The sequence below is a fragment of the Heterocephalus glaber genome, unplaced genomic scaffold (genome assembly GCF_053883595.1).
Source record: "Heterocephalus glaber isolate CG9 unplaced genomic scaffold, H.glaber_assembly_v1.0 deba00000331, whole genome shotgun sequence".
Classification (NCBI taxonomy): Eukaryota; Metazoa; Chordata; class Mammalia; order Rodentia; family Bathyergidae; genus Heterocephalus; species Heterocephalus glaber.
Genome location: NW_028258142.1, coordinates 7,857,497 through 7,875,930, shown reverse-complemented (window position 1 = coordinate 7,875,930; position 18,434 = coordinate 7,857,497). Strand labels below are relative to the sequence as shown.

Below are 18,434 nucleotides of genomic sequence, written 5' to 3'. Positions count from 1 at the left end.
ATGAGAACCAACAGAAACACATACAATAGATCCTAAAGTTTGAATTGAACAGATATATAATTTTTTCTGTAGGTATATATGCAATGTTTTGAAAAGAGACATTTACAAAAGTAACTATACAATAGGAAACTATAAAAAGTTGGGCAATAGAATTGAAAAATATTCATAAAAATATAATTAATTTTTGCAATATTCAATAAATAACAATTATAAAATATTAAGAACCGATTAAAAATATGGTCAGTGAGCTATGAGATATAGTGTGCTCTGCACACAAAACTAAATGCATAGAAGTATATCCACACCCAGATACAAGGCAATAGAATGTATAAAAACAGAAGATAAAGGTAAAATCTTGAAGGGACAGAAGAAAGACCATGTCAATTAAAGGAAATGACAGAATGATTTCAGACATTTCAATATCAAAAACACAAGCCAACAGTCAAATGGTATCAACTAAAGCTGGAAAAATGTGTGTCAACCTAAAATTATCAGTTAGCAAAATGCTCTTTCAAGGGAAGAGAAATAAAGACATTTAAAGATTAATAAACATTGAAGGATTTATCTCCAAAAGACCTGTTCAAAAGGAAATGTTAAGAATGTAGTTCAAGAAGAGGTAAAATGATCTGAAAACAGTTGCAAATTCTAGAAAGGCCAATGACTAAATGAAACTGAAACAAAGAACGCTCCATAACTCTCTGAACACAAGACTACTTAAATTAGAAATTAACTGCAAAATAAATGAGTCTCGCTTAGAAGTTGAAAAACAGAATCATGATAAAGAATAAATCAAAGAACAATTCTAAAGACTTATAACTGAATGGTAAGAACATTAGATTAAAATCTAAAAACTGGGGAGCTATATTGTATTTTATTCATGACATATGAAATACAAAACTTAAAATAATAAGAATTGTAACTATCTTTAAGAGATCTATAGACTAGTCAAAATCCTAACAGGGTTTTTAAAATGGAATATGACAATTTTATTCACAACATTTTTGTGAAACAGTCACAAGATGAAAATATCCAAGACATTTCATTTAGATATTAAACCTTATGATAATACTCTTTACCATTATTATTACTATTGCTGTAGTTCCACTATTGCAGCACTTTCACCAAAACAACTTAACACCAGTTGAAAGAACACAAAGGAAATGAATTCAGTTCTTTGACGATATTTTAGAGAAACTATCTTAACTTTGATTGTGAAATTGAAATGTATATTTTCATATTCAAGTTGTACTTAAAACTTTTGAACGTAGTTCTATGCTTTCTAAAGCTGTATGTTCACCTTAGGGAATTAAAGTGAATTAGTTATACCATTTCCCAAAAGTAGTCTGAACAAACATGTTCTAATACAAACAGACTTGGAGTCCAAAGGAACTAAACAATATCTATGATACAGCTCTCAGATAGAAGAAGCTACAGTGTTCATGAGTGTCTTGGCCAAGACTCATAGATAGCGTTGGTCTTACTATTTTATCCTATCTGCATAGCTCTAAAAGCACCACACATAGACAAGAATTTTTGTTGTCTTATTGTAGATTGAGATGAAAATGCATTGCCCAAAGATTGGATCAAGGCCCATTATGAGACTTCTGAATATATCTGTATTAACAGAGGAAAATTAATAAACTTCACCAAAGAACAGCAAGTCTGGGGTATACAAATAAAGGTTCAAGAAAAGGCAAATTGGGAGGGGTTACAGTATGGGTGTCTCAGATTTCTTCAATTTAATTTTCAGATCTACACAAATCTGTGGCTAAAATTTTTTTAAAAATGTTCACGACCTCTACCTTTCAGTATTGTAAATTGTCCATAGACTTGTCCGTAGAAATGGCATCACAGGTGAGAAGGTAATCTGCAAATGAGATAGAAACCCCAGGGCCACGCTGGTGTAGAATTGCAGGAGTGGGATCCGTGCTTCTGAAATTGCCACGGTTCAGCACCACGGACAGAGTCCAAGTCCAGAAACACTGCTAGGTCAGTGTGAATTCCCACACCAATAGTGCCACGTACGTTTGCTTTCAAAACGACATTGCAGCATCCTATTTGTTGGACGCTCAAAGGGCTAGGGCACCTAACCAGCAGCCCGGAAAAAAAAGTAACAAGTGACAAAAATAACAAAGAGCATAAGGATAAGGATGGAAGGTTGGCTTATAATTCCTCAATGAGCAGGTGTGTGACAGATGGGCAGATATTTGCAATAGTAACTTTTGGATTGGAGAAAGTATTAGATGAGGAGTCGGTGGACTTCACAGGTAGGGTTAAAGCATAAGAAAACATGTTTTAAGACCACTAATACCTACTCTTTTGGAAGGGAGTAGTAAAAAGCAAACTGAAAGTTTCCCTTCTGGCTATATATTGCCCCTGAAATTGACCTCCTACTCTTGTTTAGTCCTCCATCAATATTCTTTGACAAGCAAGGCTCTTAAAAGATTATCCCACTATTTATAGGCTCCAACTGCTCAGTTTTTATTCACTTCTTTGTTCTCTCCAGTTTGAATTCTAATTTTACCACAGCAGGAAAACTGAACTCAACATGATTATCAATTACTTCTAATTGCAAAGTTTAGTTAATTAGGCCATTCCAATTTGTACACCACTAATTTGAATTATGTCTGACTCTTCCTGTGGTGTCCAGAAACCACACCCCAACACTTCACGCTCTTTGGGCTGCTGGCCACAGATTTCAGGGTTTATTTTAGGTTCGTCAAACAGCAGACTGTCTCTTCCCTTGCCAGCACACCTACACAAATGTTCTGTCTTTATATTTCCTGATTTTTCTTTGCTATGCTATGTCATCCACACCCATGAATTCTATCACCACCTCCATGACAATGACTAATACATTTTATTCTATAGACCAGATCTCTCTTACAATCTAAACTTTTGTTCAACAAGTGGAGCTGCAACAATGAATTAAAATGATTTATTCCATCATAGAATTACACTGTGGTCTCTCAGATAATAAAAGATACTGGTTTACTTTGCTTTTATATTTCAAAGGCACCTCAAATATAAATGTACCTACATAACACACTGTCTCTCCTCCTAACAGCAATCAGAATATGCTATCAAATTCAACATTTACATAAGTCTTGAAGATGTATCCCCTAGATCATATTCACTGTGAACATTGATACCGTGTTACTTTACCTGAACACCTTTTATAGCTTCCCATCTCATCAATAAGTCTACCCTGTCCAATTTACCTTCTCTTTTATGATGCAGGTGTGTCTCAAATGTGATATAATTTTACGGTTGAAATCATTCACTGATTCCCATTATTTCAAGACTAAACTCATTATGTAGTATGCTGATACTCATTTTTGAAATCATATCTGCATGCATACTCTTTATTTCAACCAACCTAAATCACTAACCATTTCCCTGGTGAGAAAGCAGTAGCAGTATTTGTCTTGGAGAATTGTGATCCTGCAGCCTGGAAGGCCCTTTCTTACCAACATCCTATTGAGGACTTCTAAGTGCTCTAAGATCATTTTCATGTTTTAGGAAAATAAAGGCTCATTAATTTCTTATATTGTTAGCCCTACTTTATTACATCATATATCACACTATGCTCCATTCATCCCCAAGTAGGGTATGCACTGGTCTGAATTTTATTTATTTGTTGCCTCCACTACAAAGCATATAGTAAATGAACACCCTGATAGATGAACTACATGTTCTTTTAAATCTCTACTGGCTCTTCATTTTTATCATTAAATTTTGATGCAATAAAAAATGTCCTATAATTCTTAGAAAGTAAAAAAATGCAGTCTTTAAATTGTATAAACTATTCTTTCACAGCACCCTAAAAATTTGAAATATTTTGGGAAAAATATACCTTTTGCAAAAGTTAGTAAGTCTCAGGTCTGAAATGAAAATAATTTGCATCATACCCAGGGTGATTAAACTTCTTTTGATGAAATATAAACAAGTCAAGTTTTATGTACTTATATTTATCATTCAGAAAGAGCCACTTCTGAATTATGTAGTAAAGGAATTAAGAAATAGCTAACCAGTTTTCTTAGAATTTTATTAACTCATATACTGCAATAAACAAATTTTACAGCTCTATTTCTTGAGCTCCCCAGTGATATCTGGCAGGTAAATGTTCATAAATCCCATTACACAACATCTTCTGGCCTCTTAGGGTCATCCAAGGGATTGTTGTGTGATTAGACTAACCTAATCTATTCTGCTTTGCTGCTCTTGTTCATATAGGTTGTTAATAATAGACAGACTGAAGTATGAGTTATTAGAATGTTATGATTATATTATAAAGTATAAGGTTTATATGCATATTTTCATGAATTCAGTGTGATAAAAAGCTGTTCTTAATATTGTTATTGTTTGCTAGAAGATGATACTGTTGTATTCTTTTTATGAGTGATTTATAATTCTGGTAGGTTGAAACTTGAATAAAATGAACAAGGGCTAGAAATGCTCTTAAATTCAGTCAAGTGTCATTGACAGTAATAAATTCTGAGAAGTGCATCAGGTGGTTTGGTCTTTGTGTGAACATCATAGTGTACCTTCACAAAGTGAGAAGTCTATGATTCAGTAAGTGGCATAATCTTAGGGGTCACCATCCTATCGGCAGCCTATCTTTGGCTGAAGTGTCATTCTTTAGGCTGAACATTATTTAATAGAAATAATTGTCATTAATTTACAAAGTTTTTAAAAGAATTTGTTATTTTACTTTTACTCATCATCGACCTATAATCATCAAATATATTTTGATTCCAAAAGACTAATGACAAGCACTGTGTAAAATACAGTTGGAAGATCAAGAAAGTAAAACCTAACTGGGAATATTTAGCACAACAGTATGAATGTGAGTAAAACATAAAGCAATATATAATAACTATTGGTGAATCTAAGGAAACAGAGGAGTGTGACATAGAGATTAAAAAGAAGAATAAGAAAAGGAGGAAGAGGAGGAGGAGAAGAGGAGAAGGGAGAGAAAGAAGCAGCTGCAGTAGCAGAAGAAAGAGCTCATGGTGGTACAAAGACTGGGTAAGAAATATTCTGAGAAAGAAGGGTAAAATGTAGTGGAAACAGTACTTTTGCCAATTTGTGGTAAAAGATATGTGGCAAAAGAGATCAAATTGTGGCAAAAGAGGAAAAAATTGTGTCAAAGACTGATAAAGGCTTTTTGTCCGAAATAAAAAGCTACCACTGCCATGTAAGTACCAAGCAAATTTTCAGAAATAAATTCCAAATAGAATAACTTTATAAGACAAACCAATCACTTCATAAAGTAATCAATCAAAATAGGGAATAGGCAGCTTACGACTAAAAGTGCTTACTGGGACTGCTTTTCATGTCCTGGAGAGAGATCTAATTGTGCTTCTTGTGCAAATTCTCTAAAGATTCAAGTGTTTTGAACCCAAAGAACAGTAATGATTATAATGAATGCACAGTAAGCAGCATTTGCCATGTAATATACCTAAAACTTTGCACCCACTACATCTTAAATTGCCACGGTAACACAGTGCATTGATATTTCTGCTCCCGTGTCATAGGTGAGAGATATGAATTCACTTAGGCCTCTCGTGAAGTGATGGAGAAAGGTTTTGGCCCAACTTCCCAATGTGAAACACTTTATTCGGAACCAGTGATTATAGGTAGGTGTCACAGCATCCTGAGAACGGCAGTTAAAGGGATCTAATATGTGTTAATTTTCACCAGACTTACAGAATTTAACTCTAAACTTTTCCCATAGAAATACAATCTGTTATGCAATAATGCACTCTTTTACATCAGTTAATCATACATACAGTTAATAGATACATACACCTTACAAAACATTGCTTCATAATCATGTGATCTTGAATTAAGCCTATTATTTCCAAAATTAAGGACATGAATTATACAGATGTGTCATCTTTAATGCTTTTCATGCACTTGGGCCTCCCATATGGAATGGGTGCATAAACTAGATTATTGAATTCTAAGCTTCCAGACAGCTCTACAAACCTATTAGTTTTGTGAATTTAACTTAAAGTTTCTCTCTTTCAAAATTTGTATCACACATTACGAACTTTGGTGCATCTGAATGTTGATGAAGCCACATCAAAATGACTTTAGCAAAATGTAAAGTTACTGTGTACCCTGACACCGAGCTTGAGCCACATGTACTTCTTACTTAAACTTTGATCTTATTCCTTCTTCAGATCTGTACCTGAATTCTGAAGGCTTGGTCTGACCTCTAGACTACTAGGTTCTTTTGGTGTGCTCTCCTATGTAACCCAGTTTCCTCTACTGTAACAAACACTTTTAACAGATTGTTTAAGGCTGCATTTGCCACCAAATGCCAAGCTTTATCTTCTTCATACTTATGTATCCCTACATAGAGCAGCACTTGTAACAGTCTTATTTCATCCCTGTCTGTCCCCAATTGCTGATCTCCACCACATTTCTGACACTCACCTCATCTCTGACCAAAACCACAGGTGTATTTCATTGCTCACACTCTGTCCCATCATCTCAGCTCCAAGGACTGAGAGTGGGGAAAAGATGCAGCCTGGAGTGGCAGGAAATCTATGCCATGCACGTATCTTTTACAAATTGAAAGAATAATTACTAGTTTTTCTGCCTCCTAAAATGGTCTCCATTCAAAATAACTCCAAAATTAAGGGCTCACAATGTCCCCTTCACTAAAATAGCGGCTTCAACTCACCACATAAAACATATTACATCTCTCATCAACCAGCTCAATTTCTTTCCATTTTGAAGTGTATTTTCACAGTTACAACTTCTACTTCTAAAACACTGTTAGGCTAAAATCAACAGGTCCTAACGAACATGACATTCTACTATCTAGGTTTTCAGGACAAAGATGTATTTTCACTTCTTTGTTTAAAATCAATACCACCATGTTTTGAAATTCCAAAAATTATTTCTTTATAAAGAACATTTTAGTATACTAATAAAATATAATGTGTACATTAGTGCATTTTGGTATAATGTTCAATAATTTTTAATGATCTCCACAATGATATAAGATTGATAATTCCTACAGCAATAGATAATGCATAGAAATACCTTTATAAATAACTAAAGTATGATATAATCAGCTTCTTCTTGGGAAAAAGGGAAGGCATTAAGTAAGATGAGATTTGGAACCAGACAAATTGGATTTAGCAAAGGGAGCAAAGAATATCTCATTATTCACAAAAAATTCACAGAAAACCCCAAACACAAACCAAATATATTTGAACCACATTCCTATCACATTTAAAAAAATCTATGGTACAATTAAAATTTAATCAAATATTTCTATTTCAATTGAATAAAATAAATGTAATGAAAATGAGTTAGTAATCAACTATACATTATACAGTGTTGCTCATCCATTCAGATCTGAATGTTAGAGCTATAGAAAATTTGTGTTTTATAATGTATTTAATTTTGTATTTATTTAAATCATCTTCAACTTTCTAACTTAATGGAGGGATAACATATTATCTTCAGTTTTTAATGTTCAACTGTTAAATCTATTATAATTCCCAGTCACTGGCAAGAAAATGAACCACAAATATCAACCTGAAGAACTCAATATATAGGGCAGAGGGATTTAGCTCTAACATTACATTAGAAAGATTGTGACACTATGTAGGAGTAATAGATATGAATACCTCAAGAGGGCTGTTTGAGGGAAGGAGTCCTGGGAGAGATGGGCCTCCCTCTGAGTGTCAAGCAAGAGACTGGAATTGGCTAAGTTGGAGAATGTATAGATCTTTCTAGAAAGAGCAAACAATATATTCAGTGCATTAGAACCCTGCCTGTGGGTCAACACAGCTTTAGATCAAAGTTCTGGGCACTACAACAACTAGAGAAATAAAGAAAAAAGAAAGAGGAAGATCATGGAACACTGTGTTTTCTGCTAAGAATTATCATAAAGGCAAAGATAAGCCAATATAGTAATTTAATTAGACCAAAATCATTTTCAGAGATGAATTTTAGGAAGCCCACTCTAGCAGATGTTTGAGTAAGATGAAAGGAGCAATACTGAATAGGAGAAGCACAAGATAAAAATTTATTCTAGCAATGCAGGTAAGAAATTAGGAGGGCATGAAGTCAGTGCAGATGTAAAAAGGTCAGAAAGACTCAAAAAATAATTGCAGAGCATTTCTGAAGATTGTGTGGTTTGAGAGGCTAGAAATGATGGATAACTCACAGGTTTACAGTTTCTTGCTTGGTGGACTAGTGTCTGACAGTACCTTTGCCCAAATATGAAATGAAGAAGGAAGACAAAACTTTATATCAAGAAAATATCAATATTCTTGAATTTGAGGAGACAGTGAAATATGCAAATAAAAACAGCGCGGTGAGAAATAAAGGGGGAGAAGGAGGTAATACTTGAAGTACATTTTCCCATATGTTGACACTATGGCTAATGCTTGGAACACAAATATGACTCACAGTTACTTCCTTAGAAATCTCACAGTTTGGCAGAAAAAAAATACATAAACAGATAATTACAATGCAAAGTGAGAGAGCACTAAGAGAGGAGTAAACACTCCTGTTATACAAAAGCACCAAGAAGAGGTAGGGAAGAGACAAGAGGAAAGAAGTGATTACGGAAGTAGTGTTCAGGGATAATTCATCAAAAGCATGCAAAAATTTCTCATGTGGATCATCTTCTACTACTTCTATTTGAGTATCACCTATGCCGCACCCTACCAGCCTCCCTTCATACCTCAACGTGCCACATTACTTTTCACTTTCAACTGTTGCACAAACTGTCTTCACCGTCTAGAACACCTCACACCTTTTCTCTGCCAGCCCAGTAGCAATCTTTTGTTTTTTTGCATTGTTGCCTTTCATTGACCTCTTCACCTTGACTCCAAGTTTCTTTTCCAGGAAAGTCTTAACTATATTTCCTGATCTAAGCTTTCAAAGGTATATACTTTTTATAACACTCTCTTCTCCTTTACCTGTTTATTTAGTGTAGTTGTACATAGTTAATGATTTAAATATCTTATTTAATATCTGTGATGAGAAATTTACGGTCCTTAAGACTAAGGTCCACAGTAGTCTAGATTATTGATGAGTTCTCAATGTCTAGTACAGTAAAACTTTATAAGGAGCAAGTATAAGCAAACTTGTTTAATACATACATAAATTGATAAATGAGTTAGGAAAGACACAACAGGCAAAAGGAACATGCAGAAGTAGTGAATATTTCCACTGCAAATAGTTTGCATGGATGGAAGACTTGTGTCAGAAATAGTTGTGAAAGAAGACTGGGTGAAAGGACAGGAAACAGAGTGTTAGTTTTTGGGGTTTTTTTATTTTTTTATTTTTTTTTGTACCAGGGATCGAACTCAGGACCTTGCGCTTGCAAGGCAGGCACTGGAACCACTGAGCTAAATCCCTGGCCCTAGGAAACAGACTATTAAGATGCTTGATTTCCATAAGAAATGGTACACAGTGCTAAGCTACTTAGTGGTTCTGATCAGGGGATGAGCACAATTAGAGCTTTGTTTTATCTATCTCTTTTGCAACTCTGTTAGATGAGTGGGAAAAATATGTCCAACAAAAGGAGACAGGCTGTTATCTTCAGCCAGGTGAAGAATCAGGAGGGCCAGAACAAATGTAATGTCAGCCGGTGTGAAGAAGAGAAAAAGCAGACAAGAAGACTTGGGAAGCAGATTTACCAGGACTTAGTGATTGATGGTAGGAGAGGGAAAATCAAATATGTTTCATAGAACTTTGGCTTGAATTTCTAGGTCATATTGATTAGTAACAGAACATAGGAAGAAACTTGGGCCTTGGGCACTTTTCTGCATGTGGCATTCGTATGGGGATATGAAGTTAATATGATGAATTCAAGTTTGAATATCATAAATATAATTCCTTACTATGAAGGTATCTACATCTAAATTTAATTTATCATTTAAATTTTCATAGAAAGTACTTCATAGAAGAAGTTAAGAGCAAATTTTTAGGTTCAGATTATATGAGATTTGAATTTTTCTGCCTAAATTATAAGCTGGGTAACTCAGGATCACCAGAGTTTCTTAAGTTTTTTAAGTTTCTACTGCTTTACCCCAAGTATAAGAAATGTAGTTACATGTAGGCAATTTATTGAGACTACCTTTTATGGATTTCAAAGAGAAGTTTTTTACTTTATTTTTCTTTTATTTACTTTATTTCTAAGGGCCTTTGGCTCTTGTAAAATTTCATTTTTTTGGTCCTTCAACAACACTCTGATATGATCCCACACCCTTTCTAAGAAACCTCTTGTTATACTTAGTAAGAATCACTTCCATACCTTTTATCTATTTAAAAGCCAATAACTACACAGCTGATTAAAATGATTACAACTTCTCTCTCCCCTAATCTCCCTATGATAGGGTCTTGCAGAGAGAAAGGGGATGTGAATCTTCCTTGACTCTTTCCCTTTCCCTTCTAATCTTCTGCAAATCCCTGGTTGGAAAAGAGGTGAAAGGAGGGAAAGGAGCAAAATCTGCGTATTTAGCAGATGCCATTTACAGTTACTTTCTGACTTTTGATGCATACACTGTGAGTAGTAGGTATTTATTAAAGGATTCTCACACAGAGAAGACAATTGTGTGAGCAATGTGTCTCCTCCTCCACTAATTCTCTTTGGCTCTCATCTTGGGACAACTTTTGACAAGCAGGCCTAACAAGCCACCTAACAAGCCACCAGCATGGGCAGGTTCTTTCCAGATAGTGTCAGTAGTGACGGCGTGCTCACAGGGGACTGAGCCATTGTTGCCACACTGAAACATAGAAGTACAGGCTTGAAGTGCTGTTCCCTGAACACTTCTACTCCTATCCTAGGCTGTTACATACAGACTCCATGCAATAATATGCTGCTCATGAGAAGTAGATGCGTTTCCCAAACCACAGAGACTCCAAGAGCTCTCAAGCTCCACTTTTCCAGAGCACCTTGGTGCTAGAAAGTTCTAACACCACACTTGGAGAAATCAAAAATCTCTAGATTGGTTCCTAGAGGAACCACTAGCCTGAACGGAAATTTTCCTACCCAAAGACCTGGTGGATTTTTAGTATTCCATTTAATAAAGGGTTTTGAAAAGGTTAGGATGAGATGTGAAGCTCAAGCTTGTTAGCTTTAGTTCTGCATAATTTATATAATAGTTGTCTTTAGAAGTTGGGGATAATTTTTGTCACCTACTTCTTTTAGCTGTGAAGTTTTGAGTAAAATTTTGAAACAAGGAAAAACACATCCTGTAGTACTTATAATAATGCTTAAGCATAAAGAGCATAAGTAGATTTGGCCTACTGTTATCATTTCTTTCTTAATGTTTTATTAAGCATTCACAGCCATCTAACTTTTAACAAATTTAAATCTGTATTACTCTAATGTCAAAGGAAATAAATGACAAATATTTTGTTATTGCAGAGTTATTGTTAAAACCAAAATATGAAGAGAGGATTCTGAATACATGTAATGAGTCTCAATCTGTTGTCTGCCAGGTCGAATAAAGAGAGATAATGTGGGCTTTAGAGGTAGAATGAGTTTGAATGCTAGCTTCCCCACTTAGGAGTTATATCAGGGTGCACAAGCCATTCAGTGCTCCAGAATTCAAATGATTCACCTATAAAAACAAGCACAGTGTGAAACAGTGCAATTTTGTTTGAAAAAACCAAGTGATCAATGCTTCTGAAAGCAATTTTTATAAAATAGGAAGTTATTCTTTAATTTCAGAATGCCAGATCTGCAAAAGTCTTGGATGACATCTAGTTCTCTGCAATCTTTTTCCAAATAGAAGCTTCCAAGGATGAAGGACTTTCCTGTGTCACATGGCCTGTTTTGTAGTCCAGAGCCACTGACCATGGTGTTATGCAACTGCCTTGAAGGTGAATAGCTTTCTCTTATTTCAGTAGAATGCCTCAAACACCTTTAAAATGTCTATTTATTTTAATTCTTGTCACAAGAAAGGCACAGACTCTCCCTATGATATAGGGTGTAAACAGTACAATGTTATCCACATGAAAAGGACAGAAAAGAGGAAGAGGCTGTCTTTTCTGTGGTTCAAAAATTCAAGAATAATTTTGCAAGCCTATTTAAGAAATGTTATTGGAGGTTGTTTTGTACATTCCACTCAGTCTTGGCCCTTTGTGTTTGCCCTATGTTGTTCTTCTCCAAATCTTTTATTTCTATTATTTTATTTCTATATCTACTATTTCCAATGCTAACACATAGCAAGTACTCAGTGGACTTCCTGTTAAAGAATATATGTACTGTGTGAGTTAAAGGCTTTGCAGTTCACTTCCTGTTGGCAACCTGTTTCTGTCTCTCCATGGTTTGTCCCTTTGCCTAGAAATCTGTCCAGCATGTTTCAGTCCTTTGAAGCCAGCATAGTTTTCCGTCCTTAGGAGTCACCGTTTATAATGCAGATGGCCCTAGTTGTAGTGAAGACAATTCCTAGTCAGTAAGAACTATTCTCCATTAGGAACACTAGCTCAGAATCAGAATTTGCAGACTGAGACATCGGATCAAATTCTGAGGTGAATACTTGGGATGCAGAAAGGAGGGTAGCATGATAGATGGAAGTTGCAGAATGTAATAAAAATGGAAGATATTAATGGGATAAAAAATCTCCTTGCTTCATGTTTGCTCAGCCCTTATTTGCCTCCTATTCTTACAGAAAGACAGGCAATCTCTGAAACATTCATTCTTGAACTAGCAACTTTCAGTCGCTGTCTGTAGGTAGTCATCTGTCACAGATCTTGAAACCATCATACATATTATCGCAATGCTAATAAAGGCAAGTAAGCATCCCCAAATAACAAACTGTTGCACGCCAGCCAAGCATTTCATATTTCAAGGATTAGTCTTTCACTGAGACAAGCAACAGGGCAACAGTGAGTGAGGATGATTTATGAAGAACTTGGAAAGTTGGTTAGTGGATGAGAGAAATTTTCCTAAAATTATGCATTGTATAACCCAAAGGTAAATCTGGGTTTGCTTCAAGGCAAATTCTGAGAGAAGGAAAATAAATAAATTAAAAGAAAAAAGACCTTGGAAGTTATGTTCTTAGATTTAGACAACCTTACAGGAATAAGATAGTGGCTAATTTAAGTGTAAAGTGAGGTCAATTTCCTGGTGAGGCCAGTGTTTGTTTAAGGGATTGCAGTAGAATGACTCACCCCAGATATGATTATAATACTATAGTAAAGACAATTTTGTAAGACACTAAGTAAACCACATGAATGATGCCTCCCAAATATTGTTAGCTCCCTTTTGTGGAGGCACTTTCACTAATCACACATTCTCAGACAATGCACAAGGTAATTCCCAAAGAATAGAAACCATTCCTTTCCATTGTGTGCAATATAAAGCCTAAATGCCAGCCATGGTTAGTCATTTGTTTGTTTTTTATCAGTGCTGGGGATTGAAGCTAGGGCCTTTGTACTAAGCTATGTACCTCTCCCCTCTTTTGAGACAGGAATTGGCTAAATCGCCCAGGCTGGGTTCCAACTTGTGATCCTCCTGCCTGAACCTTCCAGAGTGCTAGGAATACAGGCATGCACCATCATGCCAGGCTATGGTTGGTCACTTAAATGTTGCCATGCTTTAGTGACAGGTCTTTCTTTAGCTGTTATTTTGGTTGTCAGGGTGAGGGCGAAGAAAAGTTTGTGAGATATTTAAAGACAATATTTAGGGAATTTGCTTTTTTGATATTTGAAAAATGACCTAATAACTCAAGTCTTTGGAAACATTTAACAAAATCTGTATTGTAGATCAAAGATTCTGCTATTATATTTGAACTTTTGGTATGGCTGAAAGAAATGGTTTCTAGGACCAGTCTCTACACAGGCCCAAGGAGAAAGGGGGAACAGAAAAGAAGGCTTTCCAACAGGTCACACATGCATTATGGTATTTAATCCTTGCAAAATTGGGTCAAACAGTTATCATAAGAAGCACTTGGCAGATGAGAACTATAGAACTTGGGAAGGCTATTTTTGTCTTAATTCATAGCTAGATAGTATCCTAAGTGACCTCAATACATATATACCTCACTTCCTGGATCATGTTCTTTTAGCCGCTATCCAAATCTAAAGTCCTAGCTTCAGCCTGGCCTTTTTGTCCCCCCAGGGCTGTGTGTTCTTTGTCCTTATGACACAGCACTCTGACCCGCCACAATCAATTAAACCAAGAATCGTACCATTTGGACCATCACACAGTCAAGAAAATTAGGCTAAGAGAAAATAATATTTAGCTCTTTTAAAAATTTAATAAAAAGGTACAATAGATTGATATTATTTTCACTTAGTAAAACCATTCAATAAAAAAAAAGGTTGGTAAAAGGAAGGGGCAATATTTGTGCTGTTCTCATAAACTTTTCTATAAATTTAATAGTTTCCAAATTAATTCTTAAAAAAAAATAAACAAATATAGAGGACTGCCTGTAAACGAAATAACTCAAAATGAAGAAGGCTGAAGTCAATTATCATTTCAGCATTTTTAACTGCTACTCACTCTTTCTATTAATTAATAGCAATGATTGAATTAATCATTTTCATATGGTAAGGATATATAATAAATGTATATGAAAAATTGATTCATAAGATAAAATTATAAGGAATGATATCATTATTATTGATGAGTAATATAATATGCTAATAATAAAAGAAATAATAATGCAATTAAAATTTTAAAATTCCTTATATTACAGAAATGAACATATGTTGCTATTTTATAAAAGATGTAGGAGTGTAGAGATAAATTCTATGATCACTGAAAATGTCTGAAAGCACCCAATGAAACAAAAAAGGGTGAGAAAAATCAGTATCTTTGAGAGTTTAAGCCTGAAATAAATAAACATTTATTACTTGTTTTCTGTGGGGGACAACATTTAAAAATAAACTCTCCTGTGTTCAAATCTCAGCTTTGCTCAAGAGATGAACTTATAGAAATCATTTAAACATTTTAAGTCTTTTTTTTAAAAAAAAAAACACCCAAACAAAGATGGCAATAATATAATACATCACAGATGAGATATAAAAGTCAAATAAGACAATGCATGCAAAGTACTTAGAATAAGGCCAGGGGTATGTAAGAATTCAATAATTTGTTATTTTTATTAAGATGGATTTCTTACGAGATTTTTTTAGAAAGCAAGAATCACTGCCTAATTGTACCACATTTCATCTGAATTAATTTTGAATAACTACATTTATCATATTCTATTCTACAGGACATTTTTGTGTGGAAACATGAGAGTGTTTTCTCTAATAAAACTGAAAACTTTTGATAATAGTTATTTTTATAAATATATAGAATATTTATCAGAATATATTCCAAAATATTTTCCTTTTTTTAGCTCCGCCATTGAAATTTTAGGCAATAGAAAGCATAGTTATTTTAGTGTTGCAGCTTACAATTCCACTTAGTGTAAATCCTAAGAGATAATAAAAAAACATTTAAAATAGTGAAGTAAATAGTCTTAGTAAATATTCTGAAAACAGTGGTTCTTTTCTTTTCTCCTCCCCATTTCTAAAAGTGGACCAAACATATCTCATCAAGACTTTTCAAGGAATGAAGAAAGCCATGGAGAAACTTGGACACAGTGATTGCTGATGCTGTAGTGACTCAGTTGATAAGAAGCTCAGCTGGGGATCAAAATCAGCACATCTTTTTAATATGTATTTTTAGGTGATACATGAAATTGCTACAGAATATGTCAATGTTATTTTTGAAGATCAACAAAAGATAAATAAATTTGCACAGAATACGAGTAGAATCACAGAGCTAAAGGAAGAAATAGAAGTAAAAAAGAAACAACTCCAGAATTTAGAAGATGCTTGTGACGACACCATGCCCACAGATGATGACAGCTTAATGATACCTTACCAGATTGGTGACTTTTTCATTAGCCATTCTCAAGAAGAAACACAAGACATGTTAGAAGAAGCAAAGAAAAATTTGCAAGAAGAAACTGATGCTTTAGAATCCAGAGTAGAATCAATTCAGCGGGTGTTAGCAGATTTGAAAGTTCAGTTATATGCAAAATTCGGCAGCAACATAAACCTGGAAGCTGATGAAAGTTAAACATTTTATGATACCTTTTTAAATTTGTTTAATAAACTTGAATATTGTTTAAAATGATAATTTCCCTACTTCAAATGACATGGAAAGGAAAACTTTCTTTTTTTAAAGTTTTCATTTATTTAGTGGAAACTTCCTATTTTCACGTCTTGCTTATTTATTTTATATTTTTAAAAGAAGACAGTATCCTTCTATGTATTTTGGATAATAATTATATCAATTCTAGGGGCTTTATGTTATGTTGTTAAAATCAGTTAAACAATAAAAAAAAGACTTTTCAAACCATCCTGAAAAATCTAGATGACATGATAATTTCAAAGTACATAGAAATGAATGAAGAGGCGTGACAAAGTTATATAAGAAGTAAAACCAAACTACTGAACAACAAATTCCTAAGTGAGCTGATCATTTAGTATCCATTACAACTTAGTCAATTCCTGTACCTTTCAAAACTATCCCAAGGAAGCTCCTTTTCTTGTAGTTACACTTATAAATCCAGTCTTCTCCAAAGTTTAGGGAAAAATCACTGACTATAACAATGATCCAAGCACAGGCCATATCCTAGGTTTCTTGCTTGATCACGGGATGCAATACTTAACACCCATAGATTAAAAAGAGATAAGATTTATTTTGGCTCATATTTTGTTAGAGGTTTCAGTCCATTATTGGCTGGCTTCAAGGCAGAGTAGCATGGAAGATGGGCATGGCAGAGGAGAAAGAACTCATGTCATGGCATCAGGAAGCAGAGTGAGTGATCAAGGGAGGCAGCAGAGAGACAGATCCTTCCAACCCACACCCCCCAGTGACCCACCTCCTCCAACCTGGCTTTACTGCTCAACATCACATTTAGCTATAAACTCATAAGTAGACAAATCCATCCATGAGCATCACATACCTATGACCCAATTACCTCCCCAAAGCCCCACCTATGAGCACAGGAGGCTTTGGGGAGATACCTAGATATAAAGTATACAGAGTAGAAATTTAAAAATTAAAGGTGTGGTGGCACACTCCTTTGATCCCAGCACTTGAGAGGCTGAGCTAGGAGAGGAGGATCACCAAGAGTTCCAGGTCAACAGGTCAACCTGGGTTACATGGTGGGCTCAAGGCCAACCTGCACTACAAAGCGACTCTGTCTCAAAAAAATAAATAAATAAATAAGGTTTTGGTTGTTACAGTCACACTTATCCTCAAAGAAAAACTAATGCCAATGGGTAACCTGCTAAATTTACAAGGAAAGAAGCCAAGACTGAACGAAATGTAAAATTCCCATGTTACAATTTTGTCTTCTAATTTGCTTAGCAAGATTATTGGCTCAAACTCATGTAAAGGCCTATTTTAATATTTGGATGTCATAATCACTTGGAGTTTTGTACTTAATTCTCTAGTGTGTGGCTTCCTTTTCTTTGCCGGCCACTTTTACTTTTTTTCCTTTTGCTATAAATTTCTAACATGTCTGCAAAGATATCTCATTTATAAATCTTTCCAGTGTCTTTAAAAGTAAGCATAACCTTTGCTATCATTCTGTTCTCCAAGATAATTTTTGACATAGCCAATTATAGAATCATCAGTCATTTCTACTTCTCTTTCTTAACATGAATATTTAAGTGGTCACTAAATTTTACTGACTCCAAATTTTTTCTATCACTATGTTGCTACAGATACTAGCATTCATTCTATTTTTTACCTATATTACTTTAATTGCATTTTAATTGTATTTTTCCTATGTTTTTATTGTCTCTACTCAATCACCCACATTCTGATATATCACAATCTTGGAATAAAAATGGTATTCAATTTAAAATATTACTACATTTACCATTTCTTCTGAAGTTTTGCATGAATCACTGGCATCTCTTACAAAGGCCTTAATCATCTGAAAGAGATAATTGGTTTGGTCTTAACTTCTCCCCTTCCAGTCACAGAACTACTTTCCAAATGAGATGCATCAACATGTTAGAAATTCTTTTTATGTCTCATGTCTTTCTCATTGTACCTTTTTATTCCTGAACTCTACTTGTTTACTCCTTCATGGACTCACTTAGGTATCCACTTAAACAAACTTCATCAAGCACCAGCTGTTGCTGTGTGCTGATGAGGCACTGGAAATTTAAAGATGCAAACCAAAGATACTTTCCTTTAAGAAACTTGATGTCAATAGTGAGAAAGAATATTTTATTGTAATGTACTTCCTGAGGGCATGCTAGAGCTACAGGTGAGTGTGCCTCAGAGCACAGCTTCTCCATCCTGAGGACACAGTAAGGGCTGTGTGGGAAGTGCCTTACACCCTGCCTGGTGATGCTCCATTTCTTGAGGAGAAGACAATATTCCTCACGTACCATAGTAGTCACTTAGTTAGGCACAAATA

At 34.8% G+C, this 18,434-nt stretch overlaps 1 protein-coding gene and 1 pseudogene across 3 annotated transcripts in view; one reads left to right on the top strand and one right to left on the bottom strand.

Moving 5' to 3' along the window:
• The window catches only part of Neto1 (neuropilin and tolloid like 1), a 114,969-nt gene that overhangs the window by 73,385 nt on the left and 23,150 nt on the right, over positions 1 to 18,434 (bottom strand). The gene's annotated exons all lie outside the window — the stretch shown is intronic.
• Positions 15,836 to 16,070, top strand: LOC106010819 (prefoldin subunit 4 pseudogene; annotated as a pseudogene).